Consider the following 27,364-nt stretch of genomic DNA (forward strand, 5'->3'; position numbering starts at 1 on the left):
CGTGGCATCCCACCTGGTGCTGGACGGCAAGTCGGAGAGGTTGTACGGAGAAGGCCGTATATGTCACTTGCGTGAGGGGTCCCATTGCTGCTTTTCATGATAGATTAAGGCTGACTTCATGGGGGCAGCTAATTTGGGTTGAACTGCTGTGCGGGCTCCTTCCTATAAAAGTGTGCGGAGCAATCACTGATAAACCGCCCGCTCACCTCCCCCACTGATGTACGACCGCACAAGATGCAGTGCCTTGCAAGCCATGTGGTGCATTCTTCCTGCCATTCATTGTGACGTTGTGCTGCGTGATGTTTGCATTTCAGTGCTCACAGTATTTATGGAGGTTCTTACGTACCCCAGGGCCACCTCTGGCCAACCGCTCCTGGCTGCTTTGATGATTACATTTGGAGATATAGCCATTTTATTTAAAAAAAACTCTCACTGATGCACTGAGAATCTTCATCATGGTGGGCTGTGGTGCCGAAGAACAGTTATCAGTAAATAAGTTCAGGAAGGAGGGCCTCAACACGCATGTGCGGGCTCGCTCCCAGGTACTTCTGTGTGGCTGTTCTGTGCCTTGCGACATGGACACTGGCCCGGCCTCCAGGAGTGCCTCACTCTGAGGTTATCTGCTCCCAGGTACTCCTGTGTGCCCATTCTGTGCCTTGCCACATGGTGACTGGTCGGGCTCCAAGATTGCCTCAATCCGAAGTGCTCTGCGCATGTGCAGGCTTGCTCCCAGGTACTTCGGTGTGCCTTTTCTGTGACTTGCTGCACACTGGCTCAGCTTCCACTAGAACCCCACCCAAGAGTCTTCCTAGATATTCCAACATCCATTCATTCATTATTTTCTGTGAGTCCCTGTGCAATATTTTGCACCCATGGCCTGTGTCTGGTGACAGGCGTGTTTTTGCCAAATCAGAGTAACAGAAAGGCCCTTGTTACAGTACTTAATTTGCAAAAAAAAGGGCGCGCGCTGAAAGTTTTTCTTCGAGCCAAAGTGCTGCTGAATGCGGTGCTCCTGTGGTTCCTGTCTCTTTATATATCACCCCTTATCTGGAACGTGATAAGCAGTGCATCCTTCAATAAAGAATAATGTAATGACCTGTCCGTACCACTGACATTCTAGTTTGTGTAATATGGCCCTGTATTGCCTTCTCTGGGTTATGGTGACAGCAGAACTCTTAAATGGCAATACTGGACCATATTACACAGTTGCTCATGAAGTGTACTCTCCATTGATAATATTAGACATTGTTCTAGCATGTTACTCCAACGCCCGAGTTTTGATTTCCTGATTGTGTTTCTTATGTAGAGCCAGGCTTGTAGGCCCTCACTGTCCTGCACTTCACATCTGTAGTTGTCACACTAAACACAAAGTATTTCCACATTATTATTCTTTATTGCGTTAGTGGTGCCCGTTTATCTGGCAAGTTGTAGATAGAAGCGGCACATATAGATCCCCACCCGGCTCTAGTTGCTAAAGTGGGGGGTTCACAATGTCAATGCAACAGATCTATGATTTGTGGCTCAGAAGCTGGGGTGTGGCCTTTGGGGATGCTGCCCACCGGTTATTCGCAGCTGTCTCTCCCGTCTTCTTGTAACCCTGCCCCTCCTTTCACCAGAGGCTCTCTGTTTCTAACCCGGTCACTTATTTCATCTCAGCCTTTCAGTCTATCCTTGTGGCACTCCCCACCACCAGTCTAGGCTGTCTCCGCGCTCTCCTAGTCAGCCTGCCCCTTCCTCACTAGAGTCTCTGCTTCTTACCGGTCTCCTCCATTCACTTCACCCCTTCAGTCTCTCCTTATTGCCCTCCCCATGAGCTGTCTCTCCCTCAACGAGTCACTCCGTTTCTCCTGTCACCAGAAGCTCTCAGCTTCTTAGTGGACTCCTGCAACTGTCTTCTAGTGGTACTGCCATCCTGTACTATACGGGCTATCTCTCCCCTCATCATTCTGTCCCTCCTTTCAGCAGAGGCTGTCCTTTTCTCAACCAGTCACTCTTTTCATCTCGGTCTTTCAGTCTCTCATGGTGAGGATGGGGATTGAATAAAGACTTGAGGGGACACCAGGGAGGAATGAAGTGATTACATTTGTGAACCTACATCTTTCCAGTGCAGAGAAGCAAGGTGACTGGCCGCCTTCACCCACTGCCATCCCATCGTGCCAGTGCAACCAGGCAGGTTGACTGGCTGCCTTCAGCAAATGGCATCTCATCGTGCCAGTGCAGTGAAGCAGAGTGACTAGCTGCCTTCAGCATCTGGTGCAGGGTGGCTGGCAGCCTCATACACACAACCACACACACACAACCACACACACAAAACCACAACCACACACAACCACGCATACACACAAGCACACACAACCACAAGCACACATACAACCACACACAACCACAAGCACACACACAACCATGCACATAACCACACACACACACACAACCACACACACAACCATACACACAACTACACACACAAAACCACAACCACACACACAACCACACAATCACACACACAAACACACAACCACACACACAACCACACACATGCAACCACAAACACACACACAACCACACACACACAACCACAAACAAACACGAACAACTACACACATACAACCACACACACGCACACAACCACACACACACACAACCACACACACACACAACCACAACCACACACAACCAGACACAACCACACATACAATCACACCCAGCCACACAACCACACACACGCAACCACAAACACAAAACACACAACCACACACACCCACACACACACACAACCACACACACAACCAAACACACAACCACACACACAACCACACACACAACCACACACACACACAACCACACACACAACCACACACACAACTACGCACACAACCACACACACAACCCCACACACAACCACACACACACACAACCACAAACACAACACACACAACCACACACACAACCACACACACAACCACACACACAACCAAACACACAACCACACACACAGAACCACACACAGAACAACACAACAACAACCACACACACAACCACACACAGAACCACACACACAACCACACACACACAACCACACACACAACCACACACACACAACCACACACACAACCACACACACAACCACACACACAACCATGCACACAACCACACACACAACCACACACACAACCACTCACACACAACCACACACACACAACCACGCACACAACCACACACACAACCACACACACAACCACACACACACCCACACACAACTACACACACCCACACACAACCACACAACCACACACAAAACCACACACACACAACCACAAGACACACACAACCACACACATACAACCACACACACAACCACACACACAACCGCACATACAACCACACACACAACCACACACACACAACCACACACACACAACCACACACAACCACACACACAACAACACACCCACACACACAACCACACACACAGCCACACACACACACACAACCACACACACACACACACACAACCACACACACTCAACCACACCCAACCACACACAACCACAAGCACACACACAACCACACACACAAGCACATACACACAACCACACATACACAACCACACACACAATCATGAACACAATACACACAACCACAACCAGACACACAACCACAACCAGACACACAACCACGCACACAACTTCAACCACACACACAACCACACACACAACCATACACACCCACACACACACTATCACAACCACACACACACATAATCACACACACCCAACCACACACAACCACACACACAACCACACATACAATCACACACACAACCAAACATACAACCACACACACAAAACCACACACACAACCACACACACACACCACAGCACACACACACAACCACACACACACAAAACCACATACACACACCACAACCGCACACACAACCACACACAACCACATATACAACCACACATACAACCACACATACAACCACACACACAACCACACACACACACAACCACACCCACAACCACCCCGTCAGTGCACACTTTCACCAGGCACAGACACCATCAGTCATCAGGGCACGCTTTCAACGGGCACAAACACCACCAGACGTCAGTGCACATTTTTCACCAGGCACACACACACCACCAGCCGTCCGTGCACGCTTTCACCAGGCACACACCTCAAGCCGTCAGTGCATGCTTTCACCAGGCACACTCACCACCAGCTGTCAGTGCACGCTTCCACCAGGCACACACACCACCAGCTGGCAGTGCACACTTCCACCCGGCACAAACACCACCGGCCATCCAGCCATCAGTGCACAATTTCCACAGGCACACACACCACCAGCCATCAGTGCACATATCAATTGTTAACGCATCCTCAATTAACTATTGTAGCAATCGCAGTATGGCGCACGTTACTTTTAAACATATTCATCTAAAGCGCAGCATGCCACCATTGCTAAAAAAATAAATACAAATTTTTTTGGCCTACAATTTATAAACTTTTGTTGCAATTGGTGTTGCAATATTTAGCAATGCCAATAGCTCAAACGTAATTAATGCGAGACCTATTGCATTGCAAATGCTTGTTACAATTGGCTTTGAGGTAGACCTGGGCGGTGAACTCCACTTCATAACGCAGAGTTTTTTGCACTACGAGGAGTACACAAAGTTCTGAAAAACTTGGAGTTTTTTCCTCACTTGCGCTCCCCAACGTAAAGGTGGCAAGCGCGAGCTCTGGAAATCCAACCGCGACCGTCTTCCAGCAAGATTTCTCAACACGAGCGGTTGTGGTGGGCACAACCGCTCTTGTTGAGAAACATCTGTTCGTGTTGAGGAAGCTGCCGCTCGATTAGAAAATCTACTCAAGCGGCAGAATGAAACAGAGTTATATTTTAAATATATGCATATTCACTGAACAAAATAAGGTTACAGGGACATTATAGTTAGGAAATAGATTTTAAAAACCTTTAGCAATTCACTGAAAAAACAAGGACGTTCTAGTTAGGCTAAGATTTAACTCATACAAAACCAGTCAAATTCAGCAGTTACAGTTACCTGACCTAACTAGAACTTACATCCCCGCAATGCACTGCTTATGACCTCACATATTAAATCACTCATGACATATTCAGTGAATTCACTGATGACATCCCTAATGACATCTCAAATGACATCAGTGATTACTGCTAAAATCAAGGATTTAATACTCAGGGTCCAATTTTGCCTCTAAATCTCGATTGTGCAAACTGGTTTGAACAGGTGAAACCTTTTCTCAACTAGTGGGACCCTACCTGATACAGCTCAGGGTTAAAGGGAAGAAACATGGTTAAAGAGATGAAAACATGTGTCTACCGAAAGTAATTACCGGTTTCTTACCATGATACGTGTCCCAAAGTGCCCCAGACACCTGTACATTTTGGCTGCCACCAGCTATTCTTGAGCGCCTGAAGTCTGAATCTCATTGAGTAAAATTCCAATATTTTTTTAACTTAGTAACATTTTGCAAATTCTCTGTTACTTGGGCTCTAACACAGAGCTGTCCCCTTTTTTTATATTTCAGCATCCTTGATAAAGCCACACTATATTTAAAAATATGTGTGCAAACCTTACAGCCCTCATCCAACACTTCCCACATAGGTCAATGTACAATCCACGCTCTTTTCAGCCCTGTATTCGTTTACAGCACACAAGATCCCAAAGCAAATCGGTTTGCTTCATGCCCCTGTCAAGGGTAAGAAGCAATATATGAATGCTCAATACCATATATGGATGTATGACGTTACAACGCATACTTTTACCACGCATACCTTTACAACGCATACCATTACAACGCATAGCGCTTTGGGGTGCTGGATAGTGAATAGTTTAATTTACTATTCCAACTCCAGTCCCCGTGGACACTAGGGAAGGTGTTGGAAAGTAATTTAAACTTATTCCCTATCTTAGAGCGCCCCCCCAGCGCAATGCGTTGTAATGGATTGTGTTGTAATGACTGCGTTGTAATGGTAGTGCGTGGTAAAAGATTCGTTGTAACGGTTGTATACCCCATATATATGTGCCATTCTGTCTGGCTCCCATGTTTCATTGTATGTGCAGAGTGAAAGAAAACTATAGGAGACTGAAGGTTATCCTTTGGGGACACAAACCTGCCCCCAAATAAACACTGCCCATCAATGCAGACTTTATTTGTAATATAGCACCGTTCTGTTTAATCACTATAAAAGCATGTTGGGTCTGTAGCTCAGTGTGTAAAGCCTTCTGATTTATTTTGTTTTTCAACATTTGAATCGTCCTACATTTCCTTTATATAAATAAAAACATGTTGGGGCTAGATCACAAAGATACTTTCAAATGTAGACATATGTGTGCCACAATGTGGAGAAATCTGCAGTAGTAAACCCCACAAAGGGATGGAATGGTTGGATGGTGTTCAAAAGCATGAGTTGCCTCTGACGTTTGGGACAATCCAAAAACCATGTACTTTTGTGGGTATTCCCAAACTCTTCTTTGACCCCGTTCCAAACTGGAAATGGTTGGAAATTTGAACTCCCTTTCTAGTATGTAAAGGGGAACAGATCACTCTCAGATTTCTTGCTGGGATTAGAGGAAAAGATATCTCCATGTGGATTATTTTTCTCTGCGGACAGAAAATAAAGGAAAAGAAGCTGTGCATTTACACAAGATGTTCAGTCCCTCCTGTGCAACTGTGCAGGCTATGTAGAACGATACGCCTATGGGAATTGTCACAAGACAATCCCAATAGTACTCTTGGAAACCTTCACCTGGAGCAACTTCCCTCGCACACCGCTGGGAATGTCGAATACCAAAAACATGTAAAAGTACCTTGGTCTGATATCTGCCTCTACACCTAAACGTTCACGTTTTTATTAGTGAAAAGGCTTCATAAAACCTGGTCGCAACTTTTCAATCAGGGTTAACCAATCTGCATGACTCAAGTTCCTACGGATCCCTGCAACATTCCAAGACTTAAAATTTAAAACAAAAGAGTTCACCTCAAACTTAGAGACAGGAACCTCCTTCAATATATTTGTGTCCAGGTCTTGAAGAAGTCAGTGAAATCACTTCGAAGGGATGCCCTAAACATGACCCTTCCAAATACAGAATAGCAAACCCATTTTGCGATTCGGTAACATGTTACCGAATCGCAAAATGGGATTTGATACATGTAAAAAAGCCGTTTTTATTATTCGCAAACGTACCAATTCTGTGACTTGCCCATATGTAAACACAAAACTGGTTGATGATTGTGACCCTAAATGTTTGTGTACAAATTGGAAGCGTAAAAACATAGGAAATGTTAGTGAATACTTTGTGCCTGTTCATCAGATTCCCAGTGAACACTCTCTTCCCATCCCCAGAGAAAACATTTTCTCACCCCTAACTTAACGTGGACAAATGTAGGACATTTGCTGATGTTATGCCGTATGAAGCTCAATGTGCAAGCATAAATGTCTCGAGATACTGATTTTTGAAATAAGGGACGCAATGACCGAAAAACTGGCTGCAACACATTTTTGAAATTCGAAATCTGGAAAGAATTCATTGAACCAACCTATGTACAAACAGATTGGGTCATACAATTCCGATTCGGTTGGGTCGTAATTCCATCTACCTCAAGCTATTAATGAGGCAGATTACAAGTTGTGACTCTCTCTGATTAGTGGCCATTGCAAGGACGGTGGACTGCTGTGATCAGCAGCCGGCTATGTCTGTAACTGCCAGTGGCATTTCTAGGGTGAGGCCAGATAAGGCCCATGACCGAGCTGTATTGTCCTACTCTCCACCCTATGCCCCATCATCGGAACTGCACAATATACCAAGCGACAAAAACAACACACTACACTTTGACACATGTGCAGTCAGGTGAGCTAGCTGCATGTGTGCTCCTATATAGCTGGACCACTTTATGGCCACCAAAAGCTACCGGGAAGTTGCTAATGAACACCTCTAGAAAGGTGGATCATGATGTTGAGTACCATATTGGGAGGTGAGCGGATTGCATGCGGGCTATTACAGAATTGTCCATGGGCTGTTGGTGGACCACTGTCAGACTACCGAAAGCTACTGCCAAGTCTCTCATGGTCACTTCAGGGGTGGTGGATCATGGGGTTGAATGCCATATTGGGATGCCAGTCAGTTTGAGCAGACTGCATGTGGAAAACTACAGAGCTGCGCGAGGCCTATTGCTGGACCTCTCCGAGGCCACTGAAAGCAACTTCGAATTTGCTTATGATCACTTCCAGGAAGGAGGATGATAGTAAGGGCATGCTGAATACCTTCGGCCAATCGGGTTAGGGTGTTGAGTAACTGGCGGATTCTTCGCAATATGTTTGTGGCATGGACTTTACACATCTAAAGGTTGTCATCTGTTATAAGCAATGAAATACAGAATTTATTGCACTGTCACGGATATAGGAATAAAGGGCCTGATTCATAAACTGCACGTTGCAGCACGTTTTGCAGTGCTACAGTAGTACTACAAAAGGTACTACAATGTTAGATTCACAAACTGCACTTTTGTAGTAACTTACACTTTTGTAGTAACTCACTCGTTTGTCGTAAGTCCCTAACTTCATTATTTTCTATGGGAGAATGTTGTGTACCAGTGGTTGGCCATGTGGAGTGCTGGAAATAATACAAGTGGCGGCCAGTGCTGGGTAGTGGATGTGCAGCGTTTTCAATAAGATGAGACAAACTGTTACATTAGAAAGTTTAACGTTCTGATATCCATTGAAACTCTTTCAAGTTCCCTAGATCAGGACTACCCTATCCAATACTAGTAATGTCACGTACAATCTTTTCTGAGATGCAAGCTTGGGCAGGCAGACATCGGAACACCATCGCCTCACAGGCACAAGATGTGCTTTGAGACCCCCAAACCAGAACACCACTTCAGCATTCATATAGTCCATAACTTATACAGTGTTATAAAAACGACATCATGTGTCATGGAACACTTCAAGATGGTTAAGTGACCTGGCCTAACGCAGCTTTATGCAAGTGCATGACCCCACTTCATCTAGTCAGGATCACTGAAGCCTTGCCCACCTTGCTATAAATGCATCTTTAAGAGCATAACAGGAAGCAGACAGCAAGGTGCAAGGATCAGTTTTGATCAAATGACCTGTTGTTTTAGTACATCCCCAAAGAAGTGCTATTTTAGGAGGGTTGACCGGAGATGAAGATAATTAGTTAAAGGTAAAAGTTGTGGTTCCCAAGATAAAGGCCTGCATCTAGACCGATAAGTGAAGAGCGTATAGGACAAGCACGGAAAGGGTCTGAATTTAAAATACTGAGAAATTCAAGGGAAATCCACATATATTGAACCAAATTATAATTGGAAAGAAGAGTCTGGAAATTGCTGCGAAATATCTGTAGGCCACTATTTTATGAGTTGTTTTGGATGACTAGAAAAAACAAGCATTTACAATGCAACAGTTTCACCTTTGTAAAAGTTAGAGCTATTGTCATTGTAAATGACAATTTTTTTATTTATGTGTCGGTTTTGAAAACAGATAAATAAATGGCATTGTCATTTACAATGCCAATAGCTTAATCTCTCGCAAATGCGAGACCTGTTGCATTTGCACCCACACGCACACACACACACAGAGCCACCCACACACACACAGAGCCACCCACACACACACAGAGCCACCCACACAGGAGTGAGGGCGGAGGGATGGAGGGAGAGAGCAGCGTGAATCTCTCCGAATCTAATAAAAGCCCTTCCTAAGCCTGATGTATTGCACCTGGCAGTCACTTGGTCTGCTCTAGCTATTGAATAATTGAAAGGGTCTGATCGGGGGGGGCCTTCCTGGGGAAGTGTCTCTACATATGCACATTTTCAGGCGGACCTGCTCGGCTCCCCCTCTCTGGAGCAGCTTTAAGTGTTCCACTCTTGGTTGTGTGTCTTTCCTTCCCTTGTTTATTCGTTTCCTGTCCCTTGCGCTCTTTCTATGGCGGGCGTTTTTGCGGCGTTGGGAGGCGCTGTCTCTTCTGGTGACCAGAGAGAGCAGACACGAGGGGCACAGATTGAGCGAGGAAAGAGGAGGGGTGAGAGGAAAAGAGACGGCAGGAGGGGAGAGAGAGTGAGAGAACGAGAGAAACCGAAACTGTAAGAGGTAGGAAAGAAAGCTGAGAGGGAAAGATGTGGAGAAAGCACAAGAGAGAGGGAGAGAGAGAGAGAGAAGGGGGATGGAGTAAAGGGGTAGCGGCGGGTCATGGAATGAGCCGAGAGGGCAAGAAGTAGATTTGGAAGAGGAAAGCAAAAGAAAGATAGGGCGAGTACAATGTATCAATGGAGGATTTGGGAGGATGGGAGGGAGAAAGGAAAGGAGGGGGCATCCGAAATGGAGAGGGGTGTGTGAGGACAACGGTGAGCGGGCAGGAGAGACGGCGAATGGAGGAGGTTGAGCTGGTCAGGGTGCGAGGAGAAGAAAGAGAGGGAAAGGCAGAGCGAGGAACCAACGAGGAAATAGAGGGGAAACGCGAGAAGGGGCGGCTGGGGCAGAGGGGTGAGTGAGGGCAGAAGAGAGGGAAGGTAGGGGACATTTATAAAAATGTGAACGGGACTGATGAATGGGGGAAGAGCTGGGGAGGGAGCCTTATGGGTGAAGAAGACGCGAGGGACAGATAGGAAAGAGGACGAGAGAAGAGAACCAACGGTGGGCAGAGGATGGAGACGGAGTGAAGACAGTCAGGAAAGGATCACCAGGGAAAGAAGAGAGGACAGTAAAGGGAGGGGACGAGATTAATGAAGAGAGGCCACTGGGGTAAGAATAAACTGTTGGCGAAGTGTAAGCTTACAAGAGAGGCGGAAGGGAGTGCGGGGGAGATGACGAGTTTTACTCCCCCCCACCAGACAAAACATTTGTAAACCCCAACTCCACCTGGGTAGATCCGTCAGAAGGGACACCAGCTTACTGGGTGCCGCAAAGGAAGTTACGGCGTGGAAGGGTGCAGAAAGAGGCACGTGTATATTTTTGTATGCAAACACACCATATGTAAAGCTGTCACCGTGCCTCTAAACGCTGTTAACAACAATGGCTACCATAAAGCGACTAACAAAACGCTAACTGTATTGCCTCCCGGACACACTTTCCCAGCGATTCAACCAAGTGATAAGCAGATCTCTCCAGGAAAACCTTAACCCGCTCAGCTACCTCATCAGCGCGCATTCAGGCTGCCCCGTGCCAGCCCCGGCCATCCACCCTCTCAGGCGCGAGGCCAGTGAAGGAAAAGAGAGCCATCGAAAGCAATATGTCTTGCTTGGCGGGGAAGGGGTCATTAAGCACGGGCTAACAGAGTTTGGAGACTGGTACAGAGGAAAATGAAGATCTCCAATCTCAATGCTTATACTCCATTTTCTGCTTCAGAGTTATTTCCATCAATCTTTCAGGACCAAGTCATTTTTAGATGGGGTAAAAATGGGGATCATCTCCTTGGGTGATCTGTGCTGGGGGAAGAAAATTTCTGTCATACACGAATCTGCAGAAAAATGTTGGGGTGGACAAGAGAGATTTTTAAAAATATCTACAGATACAGAGTTATCAGGGGGGAAAGGAGAATAGGGTTGATGTGATATCGGGAAAAATACCCTTGGTGGAGACAGTAAATTGTAAGTCCCGGATCGGGAAGAAATTTTAATCCAAACCTCCCCAGATGATATTGACACGCAGAACTTGAAATGGGAAATTAGGCTTGGAATCGAATCAATAGATATTGAGGATTCATTAGAGTTGGTGAATCAGGTGCTGCTAATGGGAAGTCTTAGGAACCAGCACTTTATGTCGGTCTTCGATCTCTATTATACCCCAGCAAAGATTGCAAAATGGGATGGTGGGGGGGAGGGAAATGCAATTGATGCGGATTACATGCTGCTGACATTATACATATGTTTTACTCATGCCCCAAAATGGACACCTTCTTACAGGTGCTGGAGGTCTTTTTAACCACAGTTGTAGGCTCCCCAGTCCCAATTACCTCAGCTCTTTTAATGCTGAGATTAGTTGATAGGTCAGAAATAAAAGGAAGAATAAGGTCAGCGATCGGCTTCATATTCGTCGCAATGGCTATCGCTTGCCTTTGTATTACCTCTTTTTGGATAACCCCTGACCTTCCCACTTTTTCTAACTGGTGATCTAGAATATTGGCTATTTATAATATTGAATCTTCACTGTATAAGTTAAGGGGTTGGGAAAAAAGGAGTTAGAGCAAACAGTTAGGGCCCCAATAGCAAGGTTGGTCAATTGCCCGAATTGAAACCTAAGGGTCCAATAGTTTAGATAACTAAGCTCAATGTGAGGCAGAGGCCTTGGAACTCTTTCCCACTTTCTGCAATGACCGGTTGGTGATACATTTGTTAATGAAGTTTGTTCTTTTTCCATATTTATTGCACTGGCACTTTTCCCTCTCAATAGATATTAACTTATGAGGCAACTTGAGGTTTTCTTTCTCTGTATTTGAATGAATTGTGAATTTTGTCATTTTACGCTTTTTATCTCTCCATATTTCTGATGTATTTTCGTATTTTTATCTCTTAATATTTCTGAATTGTTATGCATAATTTAAGAAGAAAATATCATGACATGTTTATAAAGAAGAAATTGTTCTTGGCAAAAATAATAATAATTAAAAAAAAAGACTTTGAGCCAGGCCAATAGAGAAGATGACAGAAAGACCCGTCTGGGGACAACAGAGCAAACAGGAGGTACTGGGCCATAACTGTGATGGTTGAGGCTTTTTACCACTGATCTTCACGGGCCTGGCCTGCTATGGCACTGCAAACTAAACACCAATGTCAACTTTTCCGCATTTGAACCTCAGGCTAGCAGGGCCACTTTAGGGCAGTGTGACCAATGCAGCAGCACTGGGACCTGAGGACGGGGCGCAGACCTCAGTGGGGGCACAGTGTTTAGCAATACCTTATGATTGGAGAGATGAGGAGCACTTTTTTCTGTACTAATAAGGGAATCAGAGGAGGCGGTCATGGGGCCCCATTGTGAGTATGTTGGAAAATATTTTTTAAGAGCAGGCAGGGGTCCTAGAGACCACTGCCTGCCCCTAAAAAATTAAACTGTAGTTTAATTTCTCTTTTTTAAAATGCATTCCATTTTCCTTTAAGGAAAACGGGCTGCATTTAAAAAAACTGCTTTATTAAAAAAGCAGTCCCAGACATGGTGGTCTGCTGAGCCGAGGAGGCCACGATCCCTTGGAGGGCCTGTCATTCCTAATGGGCTCGCAAATTGCGAGAGGCTCATTAATAATCATGATCTTCGCAATTTGAGACCACATTGGGAATCGCAAACAGTGTAAAACACACTATTGTACATGCAAAATAGCGCCTCACAAATTGCGAGTCTCAAATGACTCACAATTTGCGATGCGCTATTTTGCAGAATGTACATCTGGTCCACTATGTTTGGAGGGCAGATGCCTCACTAAGTAAGTCCCAGTCCTAACTACGAATCAGGGTAATGAAGATATCAGTAAGTAATTGAAGCATTCCCTTTTGCTCACATGGTATGTAATCGTGGTCCCTTCCTGTTAGGAAAGGGTGTCCCCGGAGTCTAAACAAAGGGCCAGGGCAGAAGACCCTTCAAAGGGTTAACATGTCGCTCTTTAAAAAAACATACTGATGCTGATTGCTGTTTTTTCCTTGACAGTCAGAGAAGAACACAAAGCTACTGGATTTCTCTAATGTACACAAAGAATGAAATTCTTTGTATATAAGTAAACATTGTTTGACACCTTTTAAGTTAATAGAAGATCATAATACCATGACACATAATCCATTAAGCAAAGACATGAGTGTAATCTCATGTCCCCATAATTAATCCTTGCTTATAGCAGCCAGAGCTTTGCATGCACCCAACTGTCAGTTCATTAATGATGTGCGTCCATTCTTATTTCTCCTTCACTGAACATGCAAGCCAAACACAGGCTGATATATGTAGACTCCAAAGTAAGTGGCTGTTTCTTTTGGCAAATGTGTTTCTCAGAGTGCCAAACTGAGGTGTAGAAATGATGAATATCTCAAAAACAAGTGACGAAATATCACCCTTCAATAACATTGTATCCAGAGTGTCAGATCCCCGAATATTGAAAAGGTGAGTGTATACTGAAGATAGCAAACTATGTAGAGAATACATAACAGGTAACTGTGTAATATGCGTCATGTTGTTATTAAGGGGTTCTGGTGACATGTTTAAGCTATGAGTCTGAAGGCAGAGTTCTATATATATTTCATTTGAACCTTGAGGACAGGTTACTCGTTCTTTTCCAGCAAGCTTTATTGGGTTTTTATACAACACATTACACTGCCGTTGGTGGAGACAGAGCTCAAAACAGGCAAGCTCATAGGCGGCTTTCGAAACCAGGAAGGGTATGCATTTTTTTGTGGCAAGTAGACCTTAACAATAAGTGTTGCTGTTTACTCCAGTACAGTCTACATACATGTATCTTTTACCCAGTAAGATAATCACAAACAATTCAACTAACTTTAACTACCCTTTTTTTTAGTGAACAGGAAGTTATGGCGCTCTAGCACTATTGATTTTCTTTTTAGTATTTGGTCAAAAGGTAAGGATAGTGCTGTCAGGAAGGGTAGACCCTAAAACCCCTCAATCTGTGCAGAAGAACCACACAATTACAAATTAACAACAGTCCTGCGCACTCATATCAAATAACAAAGCATGTAGATGAGTATTTAGGAGTAATGGGACCAATCCAACGATGGAGTCTTTGCTTTTTTATCTTTTCTTTTTAATTTGTCATCAGGCATGATTTAAAAACAGCCAGCCGACACGTGTTTTGTCGTAGAAAACAGTGTTCTACAACTCTTCAGGGCTCTGTGGCTGAATCCAAAATTGAAGAGCCCACATCGGTTGATAATTCCAACCCGGCAGGGTGACTAAAATCGTGACAATCAATGTTTGAAACGGAAGAGTACAAGCCAATTGGCAGATCGGTTAGGAAGTGACGCCAGTACAAAAAGAATCCTTAGTAGATCCAGTATATGAGTAATCGTAAGCGTGTAACAAAGGGGAGAGTAGGGTAAGGACCGGCTCAATCCCGGCTGGAATGCCAAAAACCGGTCCTAGGAAGCTTGTTTCCGGTCCAGGGAAGGCATGGCTTAGCAGTTCGGGCTGGACTGTTCCCATGAGGCACAGGGTCAGACTGATTTGCATATAGCCATGTCTGAACTGGGGTGGCAGAGTGGGCTAAAGAACGGTGATGGATTAAACCCAGATCTGTTGTGACTGGGTGTGAGTGTTTGATTGGTTCAGATGCTCTGTCCATCACCACCCCCTTTTGTACTGCTTTGTTTGCCATAAGTTGGCAGGGTATGCTCAGAAGTGAGTCCCTTGCTCACTTTGCAACTGGATTCAAGCAAGCCTGGCTGAAGACGTCTGGAATGCCCGAAACCGGTCCTAGGAAGCATGTTTCTGGTCCCGGGAAGGCATGGCTTGGCAGTTCGGACTGGACTGTTCCCATGAGGCACAGGGTCAGACGGATTTGAATATGGCCATGTCTGAACTGGGGTGGCAGAGTAGGCTAAAGAACGGTGATGGATTAAACCCAGATCTGTTGACTGGGTGTGAGTTTGATTGGTTCAGATGATCCGTCCATCACCACCCCCTTTTGTACCGCGTTGTCTAACTATGGTCCGCCCAAATTTTAACTGGGCGGGAGGACCATTATCTTGGCAGATTGAACTCTCCCCCAAAATATAAATTGGGCCCACAGTATTTGTTCCAATTATAGGCATCCCAAGGCCACTCCCATCTGCTCAGATTCTGTCTCTGCCCTGACCACTGACCTGCCATGGTCCTGCTCTGTCCTACTATAACCATCAACATCCCTTTTTCACTGCCCTCTTGTGATGCTGAGGGTGAAAAATGCAGAATGCATGATATAAGGATGAGGGAAAGAGGCTGCTTTATTTTCTCTGCAGCCCTTCAAGTCATTCATGGGCAAAGAATATTATTTCCTTAGTTTCATTCTCAATTCTATATGATTCTCTCAGCTGTTCATTTGAACGAGCACTCTCTTTTTTGAACTTCTGTCGATGCTAAGGCATGTAAAGATCAGGTCAGTGAGAGTCTCCAAGTCCAGTAGTCCTCCACGCCTCCCTATTTCCTCTCTTCCTAAATACTCCTTTCTTTAATGTGTCTCTTTTCCTTCCTATGCTGACTTTCCCAGGGTTGGCCTGTAAGAACTTACAGCCTCCTCAAAGAAAAGTGTGCCTTCTCAGTGGCCCTCTGATTCGCAAGACCTTCTCTTGCCTGCCCCTTTCAAAACCACGCTCCTCCATCCTCTACATGCCCAGGTGTTCCTCTCTATACTGAATTGGGCCTTAATCCCCAAGTGAATGGCTCCATTCCCTACTGATTCCTGCCACTGTTCCTACCACAGCAGCCATCCCTATGCAGACTGCTTTTTTAACTGGAAATTAGTGGTTCTGGTTATACCAGTTGGTTCGCCACCATCATCAGGCAGCATGGACTCAGCATTGTATCCTACGCCGACGACACGCAGCTCATCCTCTCCCTCACGAAGGACCCTGAAGCCACCAGACTCAGCTTCCAAGAAGCAATGAAAGACGTTGCAGCTTGGATGAGCAGCAGCTGTCTGAAACTCAACTCAGAGAAGACAGAAGTCATAGTCATCGGATGCTCCTCCTCTGCATAGTACAACTCCTGGTGGACCTCTGCCCTGGGCACCCGGCCCACCCCCATGGACCATGCCTGAAACGTTGTCATCATACTCGACTCTGCTCTCTCCATGACCCGACAGATTAACGCTGTTGCCTCCACCTGCTTCTACACCCTCTGCATCCTTCCGCAAGTCTTTCAAGTGGATCCCCTCGAAGCCAGAAAGACCATCACCCATTCACTCATAGCAAGCAGACTGGTCTTCGGAAATGCCCTATATGCTAGAATCAACCAATCCCTGCTACTCAAACTCCAGACCATCCAAAACACCACGGCCAGACTCATCCTCGGCATTCCATAGCATGAGTACATCACCTAACACCTGCAAGACCTCCACTGGCTCCCCATTGAGAAGAGAGTAACCTTCAAGCTAATCACCCACACCTACAAATCCCTCCACAACAACAGACTCAAATACCTCCACAAAAGAGTCTCTGCTCCGCCGACCTCGGCTTAGGAGATACCACGCGCATCCGCTGAACCAGAGCGGGTGGAAGAACCTTCTCCTACATTGCAACCAAAGCCTGGAACGAGCTCCCAGTCAACATCAGATGCTCCCCCACTCTGCACACCTTCAAGAAGAGCCTCAAGACCTGGCTCTTAGCCTGAACTTGAACTGCACACCCTGAAGCCACCAGACTCAGCTTCCAAGAAGCAAGGAAAGACGGTGCAGCTTGGATGAGCAGCAGCTGTCTGAAACTCAACTCAGAGAAGACAGAAGTCCTAGTCATCGAATGCTCCTCCTCTGCATAGTACAACTCTTGGTGGACCTCTGCCCTCGGCACCCGGCCCACCCCCATGGACCACGCCCGAAACCTTGTCATCATACTCAACTCTGCTCTCTCCATGACCCGACAGATTAACGCTGTTGCCTCCACCTGCTTCTACACCCTCTGCATCCTTCCGGAAGTCTTTCAAGTGGATCCCCTCGAAGCCAGAAAGACCATCACCCATTCACTCATAGCAAGCAGACTGGTCTTCGGGAATGCCCTATACGCTAGAATCAACCAATCCCCGCTACTCAAACTCCAGACCATCCAGAACACCGTGGCCAGACTCGTCCTCGACATTCCATAGCATGAGTACATCACCTAACACCTACAAGACCTCCACTGGCTCCCCATTGAGAAGAGAGTAACCTTCAAGCTAATCACCCACACCTACAAATCCCTCCACAACAACGGACTCAAATACCTCCACGAAAGAGTCTCCGCTCTGCGGACCTCGGCTTAGGAGTAACCATGCGCATCCACTGAACCCGAGCGGGTGGAAGAACCTTCTCCTACATTGCAACCAAAGCCTGGAACGAGCTCACAGTCAACATCAGATGCTCCTCCACTCTGCACACCTTCAAGAAGAGCCTCAAGACCTGGCTCTTAGCCAGAACCTGAACTGCACACCCGACCCCAGCACCTTGAGACCCTCATGGGTGAGTAGCGTGCTTTAAACTCCCTGATTAATTGATTGATTGAACTGTCAAACTTAGAGTGCAAGCATCAAATCTTCATGATTCTTTCTTTCCGATTCCATGTTGCTGCCTTCTCAGAGTCTGCATCAGTCCTGAAAGAATGCACAGCATACTCATTATACCCAAACCTCATTTGCATACTGATGCCTTCATGTCACTGCTGAACTGATACTTTGTCATGGGGAGTCATCTCTATGTGCTGTCATTTCACACCCTGTTTCTAATTGTATTCAAGAGACCATTACGTTTGACCCCTATAGCTATCAACATGTTTTCCCTACTCTTATGTATCACTTTATGGATCCTGAAACCCATTCTGGTCTCCTCTATTCAGCATCCTTTAAAATCCATAACCCTACACTGAATTGTGAAAGAAAAGAGTTGGTCACTAACAGCCCAGATATTTTGGGGATTAGGCTTACAAATGGAAAAGATCAAATTGTTGACATTTATAATGCTCATGCTAGGAGAACTAGAGGTGGTAGCTGGTTGACTCTTAATGTCTTGGATAATTTATTGGAGGCAGGAATGTTAGCCATCCACTAATAATCGGTGGCGATTTTAATATTACATTTGAACCACTTGACTGGGCTGAGTCCATTGACTCGACTGAGGAGGATACAGCCTGGAGGAAACCCTCTTTGGAATTACCACCAATTAAAAAATGGTCACAAGCCGCCCTCCAATTGAATGCAATAACCCTAAAACATAGGTTAAGGGCCACTGATGAGCGAACTAACTCAGACAGGGGCGGTGATATGACCTTTATTGGAACAAAAGGGTCAAGTCGGATCGATTACATACTAGTGGGCTTGACCCTGTGGCCTTTAGTACGGGATATGTATATAACCCCGGCTTGTGACAGCGATCACAGCTCTTTACATTTATCTATTAGTCATCTATGGGGGGAGCCTTTGGAAGGCTTCCCAGCTTCATGTAGCATGCATGAGGAGGGTGGGCCCGCATGTACCAAGACATGTAGGAGCGTGAGACTGCTTGGGGTCTTGGCACATGCATGCCAAGTGTCATGTGTAACTGTCCTGAAGATGCATGAGTCAGTCGCCTGGCCCCATTCGCAGCGTGATCAGAGCCAGCCATGGGCTGTACCCCTGTGTCCGCCCTGTCCGGACCATTGGCCTACACTCACGTGGCCACACACCTTCAAAGGCCAGAGTCACAGTGTTGTTGGCATGCCGCTGGACATGCGCGGAAAGGCATTACAATGGCGCGCCGTAGAAGTGCACATGATGCAACCGTGCTGCGCACACAAGTGTGGGGGCTCAAGGGAGGGAGGAGCCTATGTGGCAACCTAACACACAGTGAGGCCGCTCATGTGCCACATGCTGGGCATATCATCCATGATTCCCAGGGTCGCAGACGTCCCACCACACCCACGATAGGCCTCTGTACATCTCCTGTACGCATGCAGATGGCGAAGTTACTGTAGGGATGAAAGGTCCTTTGTCTGAACTATCAGGCAGTAGCACATCTGCAGCTCCGAGCAGGAAGTTGCATGTGGCCAGCACCCCCTGACAGATATGATAGCATTTGCTTGCGACTCCCACACTACTCACTGCCCGACGTGAGACCAACGTGTATACATCCCACATGCAGAAGTCCTTGGTCATAGTTAGTATGCGTGAAATGGCCTTCACAAGTACTCTCACCCCACCCCAGGCCTGCACCCGTTGCACACAGACACTGCTCATTGCACCCAGCTGTGCCATTTCATCCACAGGTCTGGCACAGGACAAGCAAGTGCCGCTTCAAGCAGACCATCCCAGACACATGCTCGACTCCAGTCACGTGGACCTGTACCGTGCACATCTGTTGTGTGCACTGGGGGCACTGCTGTTGGCAGTGCTGCAGGTCAGTTACCAACTGAGCTTCCACCTTGCGGACGTCACCTGCGTTCAGCCTGTGTTGCATTGTCGCTCGTTCATATTTGAGTGGTCAATGGATGTCTGCCTCTCCAACATAACAGTAGATGACCTCAATTTTGATGTGTGTGTGCCCCCTGTTAGCCCATGACCAGGAGTATCACTGTGATGCCCGTTTATTGCATGCATGGATGTTTGGCATGCAGCCTGGAAACTGGTCTGGGGAGATTGCACGAGTTGTTCAGTGAGCACATTGAGCCACTACCCGATTGGGCTTTGGTGCACATTGGGTCGAGTGGTTGGAGTCAGCACATCTGTCTGGGTCAGCTGATGGATTATGTCGACATCATGTCAGATGTGTTGGACGATGATCGCTCATTGGAGCCGTTGGCCTAAGCTGCTGCATTCACGGATGAGTGACAAGGTACCTGCTGCCACAACTGGATGTGACCCATTGCACTTGTCCCGACAACTAGATGTGACCCATTGCACTTGTCCCGACACCCTGTTGCAGGTTGGGAATCTGGTCACATGTCCCAAGACGACAGTGGACATGGCTGCATTGGCCTGGATTCATGATCCCGGCGCGGAAAACCAACATGGGTTGGCACTGACTTGCTTTAGTGATGGATTCCCCCGAGGTGGACATGGGAGCTTTCCTACGTTCCTCATTCAGGCATGCTGCTGCATTGGTCTGAATGTTGTGGCACTTCTCTTGGCCGTACAGACACGCACTTGTTGATAAAGTTTCTACACATTCACTTGTCTCCAACTGTGTTGTGCCTTGATTTGTATGCCAATGTGTCTGCCACAGACTCATGCTCCCTGCCATATGTGCATTGCTACCCTATCAGGACTGTGGGTTTGTTCTTGTGCATTATCATGTCCCTCTTTCGTGCTTTGCCAGATGTGTATGGCCGTTCACCTGCCACAGGCGGTGCACTTGTGTCCTGTGTTCGTTGTGCAAATGTTGGTGTTTGTACCACATTGTGTTCGAAGTTGGGAATTTGCTCACCCTTCTCCCTTTCTGGCAGTGTGGTTTTCACTTCTGTGTGTGTCGCTGGCCTGGAGGTGCTTATCAATGTTTTCCTCATTGCGAATAGGCTTTTCGCACCTTGTTGTGGTTTGTGTTTTTATCTCAGTCGAGGTGGTTGTATCGCTGACATTGGCCGCGGTTTCGTTAGACTATCGCATGGTACCGCCTTGTTGTGAATTACACGTTAACACTGGGTTATTTTCCTGCGATAGGCTGTTATGTGTAAAGGTGTGTGTTAGACTCAGGGGTCTCTGGTTGGCACAGGTATGCACTTGCGACATCTTTTTCTACAGAGCCCACCCGGAGCCAGCATTTTCCACACGGAAGGCTGTCTGCAACGTTTTTTGAACACCAAAGGGAAACACCACCAAAGCAGACCATAGCGGCAGCCTCTATTCGCAACATATAACAATTGGCGGCTACTAAATAAACAGCTAAGACTAAATCGTTCACGATTCAGGTTATGAATTTCGACCACTTTAAATCACCTGCTCTCTCTCCATCTAACAAACCTTAGAATCTGGCTTCACCATCCATCTAGAACTTCCACCTGAGGAGTGTCCTATATTTTTACCTTCACTGCACATATATGGGCCTGCTGTTTGTTCTTTTAAACGAATACAAGAACAGAAACTTCTAAATCGATCTTATTAATAAAACCCTCATGCATCTGCACCGAGCTCTATCACAGCCATCATGACATGCCACCTGAGTTGAAACCACAGTATATCTCTGTTTGTCATCTCTATTGTGAGTAGTGGACGGCTACCTGATGAAGGCATGTATGCCGAAACGCGCGTTGTAAGACATCCGCCGCACTGCCTGAGTCACCGGTTTCGTCTATCGCATGACTTGTATATTTCTTGATGGTTTATGAATTTATCCACATGTCATCAATTTTTGATTTTCAAATGCACTATTGCATCATTGTTCGATTTATTTAAATATGAACTTTGTATAAGTCCAAGAAAATGAAAAAATAATTTAAATAAACTAATCAAAATAAGTATTTTTTGTTTATCAGGTTGTTGAAGAGTGCTTATCTCACATATGTCTATATCTGAGACAAAGAAGGGTATTCTTTCAGCTAACAATTGTTTAGAACCTTCTCTAGCTATAACTTCCTTACACTATGCACTTGAGACAAACAGGGACCCTCTCCTCTAGTCAGGGTAAGATAACTACTCCTTAGAAATAACCCATGCTCACCCTCTTGGTACTGTGGCGCGAGCAGACAAGGCTAATCTTCAGGGCGATAGTTAGTTAAGCATTTATGATCACATACTGTAAATGCAATGACCCACCACAAACGGACACCAGTCGTAAGTTTGTATCAAAAATACGTAGCTTTATATAAAAATACTTAGTTGCAGAATTATTACAAGACCATATATAACATTTAGCGATTGAGGCCACCAGATTTAAATAGGCAATAGTTCTTTGTGCTCTTTTCGGCAAGGTACGCTGTGGGTCGATGCGCGATTCGCGCTGGTGAAGCGACCCGTTGGTGAATGATGGACGACAGGGAAAACAAACGTTGCGGACCCTGGATCAGATGTGAACTCGGGATCGAGTTCAAGTGTACCTTGTTGCGGGTGTCAGAGGCGTTTCAGGCATGGCCTCAGGTGAGGGCGGACTCGGGACGAGACCGGCGGTTCTCCAGGGATTTATTCGGCTCAAAGCCCCCTCGAGGTGCAAGGCGGGTGAGCGGGACGGTGGAGGGTTGCGGCGATCGGGGTCTGGAGCAACTCACGGGCGAGGTGCCGTTCAGGCCTGCGGGATGTACTTCTTCTTAGTATGCCGGGTCGTACCTGTGGATCCGTGTCGGTCCTCGTGTTCTCGGGAAGACAGGTACAGCACCGGGCCTCCGGTACCAACGTACGGAAGGACTTCTTGAGGTGCGGCACGGGCCTTAGTATGCAGGAGGGCAAAGCGAGACAGTCGGGTACGTATCAACGTACGGACCATTCGGGGCTATCAGATGCGCTCCATGCAGATTCCGGTGAGTGCAGACGAGAGGCGCATAACGTGCTCAGTAGCACGCGAGGTGTCAGGAGAGCGGGCGGCCCGCACTGATGCGGAGAGCGACTCAAGCTTGAGCGGGGCTCTCTGCGGCGGAGCGACCAGGCTCTGAGCTGTCACGGCCTTAGGAGGGTGAAGGCACACGAGTCACAACTCCTGCGAGGAAAAAGAACTTAGGGGCCCAGCAGCGGACGGGCACAGGCAGAAATGAACCCGCTGATCCTGGGGTTCAGTTCAGAGGACAAGCTCGAGATCAAGCCCTTGGAGATCGTTTCAGGTGCAAGTCTTCAAAGTCCTCTCTGGTCTTTTCCTCTCCGTTCTCAGCAAGGAACCACTGCAGGTTTCCTTCCTTCAGTTTCTCTTGGTCCTTCTAGTCAGGCAGAGGTTCGTCATGGTCAAAACAGGATCTGATTTGGTAGGAGCAGAGCTCCTCTTTTTAAACACTGTTTCTTTTGTCTTTCCTGGCAAGAGGGGGCCTTTGCATAGTCCATCTCAGCTCTTGAGTACTTTGTTTTGCGAAGTCTGGGGTTTCCTTTCAGTGAGCAGGGCAGGCCCCGCAGAAGTTCCGCAGGAGGTGGACCCAGCATTGTGAAGACAAGTACAGTCCAGGAGTACTCTGTTGACGGTCTTCCCCTCTCTTCTTAGAAGGTGTAGGGCAGAGTCGTCAGCCGCTCCCCAGGGGGCGGAGCCAGCATTTAGGTGGCCGAGCACAGACCTATTCACAGTCAAGGGGCACTCCCCCCACCCATCCTGGTGTAATCTTTCTATTCACCACCTATCTTCCCCCCAGCCCTGTCACTCACACAACCCAGGCAGCAAATACACATACGAGCAGAGGCGGGCCGAGATGGTTAGGCAAGCAAATGCTAACTTTCTAAAAGTAGCATTTGCAAACACAGGATATTAAAATAAACTTTACTAAAAGAAGTATTGTATTATTCTGAGTTCAGGCATACTAAACTTGACTTCCTACCATGTTCCCTGAGTATACTGGGATTATAGAGTGTAATAATCCAGCAGCCCATTCTGGCCTACGAGAACAGGTAGCCTTGCAATAGTGAAAAACGAGAATGGCGGTAATTCACTATTAGGACATGTCACACACATCAGGGCTTGTCCAACCTTATGCTTACAATGCACCCTGCCCGTGGGCCTACCAAAGGGGTGACTGATATGAAGTAAAGGGAAGGGTTAGAGGCTGGTAACTGTGTGCACTTACCCAGCCAGCATGACCGTACCACTGCATGCAGGTTCTGCAATGACAGACCTTAGACACATTTTACAAAGTGGCTTCTGTGGGTGGCGCAGCCCGTGCTGCAGGCCCACGAGCCGTATCAGCATTTACAAGCCCTGGCACTCCTGGTGCACTTTACTGGGGACTGACAGTAAATCCAATAAGCCAATCATGGAAATCAATTACACGTATACAGTTTACATTGGGAGCACTTGCATTGCGGCACGGACTGGCCAAGGCGTAGTGCCCTGAGTAGCAAACACCAGCAAAACATCTGGGGCATATCAGCAAAAAGTGGAAGGGAGACTCACGCCAAGGTGCCAGGTCTAACAGTGTGTTAGCATTTTTTGGTGGTGTTTAGCACACGTTCTTGTGAATATACACCCATGTCTTCTAACATCTGGTGCTAGTGCTTCCTGCCACATATAGGTACACTTCTCAAATTTAGCTTATATGAATAGAGTTAGCTGTAAATATGATTCTGTGCTGAACACGTTATAGCTTTCATAACTTCTCATTAAAAACCTCAATAAATAGATCTAAACTTTGTAAATGTCTTTTGGATTCTCTCACGACTAGAACTTTTTCAGTGTATTTTGCAGTCTTTGTGGTCTCTCCACCCTAGGGCACATACTCCCTTACGGGTCGCATATTTTGATCTTAAATGCAGCATCAGTAACAAATTAATTATTGAATACATTTAATTGTGTTGCCTTGAAATGAGATTGCTTTAACATTTCTTATTTGCAATTCCATTACTATTTCTCCTAGCACCCTCTCACATTGTTCTTTGGTTATGATGGTGTAAGAAAGTCTGAAATATATCTTGACTTCTAGTTCTGACCCTACAGCAGTGAATTCACACATGGATTGACCAGGTTCATCCTCCTCAGGGATTTTGTTTTTGCTTCTAAGAACAAATATTATGCTATTTAGATTCCTGCATTCTTCAACATATTCTATCTCTTCATTAAAATTAGGTATTCTGTCTGTTACTGTATTTGTCCATATTTCCATGTTTTAGCGATATGGTCTTTATTCAAGGTACCCATGACCCACAGTTGTTTTGGGATTTTTCTTAAATTGGTGTTAACCTTTAATTGATCAAGGATCATTTTATCAACCGAGGCCCCAAAATTAAAAGTATTAGCTAATCCTCTCAAGACAGTTAAGAATTCATTGAATAATTCCTTAGGCTTTTTGAAATGAGAACAGAAATGATATTGCTACAATGCAACACTGATGCATAGTAGGAATCTTCTCTTTAGCCTAGTCATTGCCTTATCAAAACTGTTCAAGTTCCCTTGCTCCACTACAGGACTAACTCAGGGTAATGTTCTGAAAATCCTTTGTCCTTCTAAACCTAAGCAGCGCAATATGATCCATTCTTTCCACTCAATTGGCCAATTATAGGCCTCTATGAACACTATATGTTAAAAAATCTTCATGTCATATTTTCGTGGGATCAGAGAGTCCCTGTCACATTTTAAAAACTTCAGAGGGGGTTCAAACTGCAAATGGGAATACGAATGAATTCTAAGGAGAAGATAAACGAGAAAACCCATGGTAGAAATAACACCAAACTATAATGATGATAATATTAACTAATTGAATAATGGGGAACTCATTGAGGTGCCCATACCAGAGAACGAGATATAGTGAAATTATATAAAATATCCAGTCTCTGTGTTCAATGCCTTTAAAAAAAAATACTACTGAGTAACAAACAGATGATCTAATTATCAGGCCGCATGCACATCACAAGTAACTGTAAATGGTTGAGCGAGATGGCACAGTTGTAACCAAAGACTGATTGCCTGCATGCATCCCAGTGCATGCTGGTCTAAATTGGTATCTTCTGTAAAGTGAAAAAAAGTGTTAGTTCATTTGTATGTGTGTCACCAAGACAACTCAAGTGAAATGCACATGAAAAGATGTTGAATCGAGACTGTAAGATGTCCACCGCTGTTGACATACGAAATACCCTGAGTTATATAGGACAAATAAGATCAGGTCATGTAGGAAAGTACTCCTTTTGGCATGGTTAACCATCACTTTTTGCCTGACTCTGAATGCAACTTTGACTGAATGTGCACTGGTTTCCCTCTAATCAGGTTCCCAGTGCGTGTTTTCTCTCCCAAAACTGTACCTTTGTTTCTACAATTGGCACACCTCTGGCACACATATAAGTCCCTTGTAAAAGGTGCCAGTGGTGCCAAGAGCATTGTAACCAGAGAGGGTCTCTAAGGGATGCAGCATGGATTATGCCACCATAAGAGACCTCTCACCAAACATATGCACACTGCCAATGCAGCCTGCGTGTTTTAGTGCAGCTAAAAGTGAAAAGTCAACTTGGCACACATCCCTGTGTGCCGGCCTGCCCGCACTGCAAGAGGCACAGATTAGTCACCCCTGCAGCAGGCCTTAAAGCCCTAAGGGAGGGTGCACAATATATCTTGTGAGGGCATAACTGCATTAGCAGATATGCCCCTATGGTGTCTAAATCCATTCTGAGACTTTATAAGTGCATAGTGAAGCTATATCGAGTAAATTGTCTAGGACCGTGTCAATCCGAGTTCCACAGCTCCATGATGGCGTCACCAAATCCCTAGATGTTTGGTACCAAACGTCTCAGAGTAATAAGCTCACACTGATGCCAGTGGTGTGTTCATTAATAAATGCACCCAGAGGGCACCTCAGAGGTGCGCCCTGAAAACCTACCCAATAACTAGTATGTGGCTGACTGGTCTGCACCAGCCTGACACTTTCTGACATGTTTCTAACTCCCTGAGGTGGGATCCTTGTGCTCTAGAGGGTCAGAAACAAAGCCTGCTCTGGGTAGAGTTGCTTCACAATTCCCCCAAGCAGGAACTACCTTCAAGGGAGGTGAGCCTCCAAGGCTTCCTGCCCTTTGTTATACAAGCCATGGCCTTTCCAGCTAGGAAGATGCCCGCCCCCTGAAAAAGACCCACTTTGG

Source organism: Lissotriton vulgaris, chromosome 2_2 (genome assembly GCF_964263255.1).
Source record: "Lissotriton vulgaris chromosome 2_2, aLisVul1.2, whole genome shotgun sequence".
Lineage (NCBI taxonomy): Eukaryota > Metazoa > Chordata > Amphibia > Caudata > Salamandridae > Lissotriton > Lissotriton vulgaris.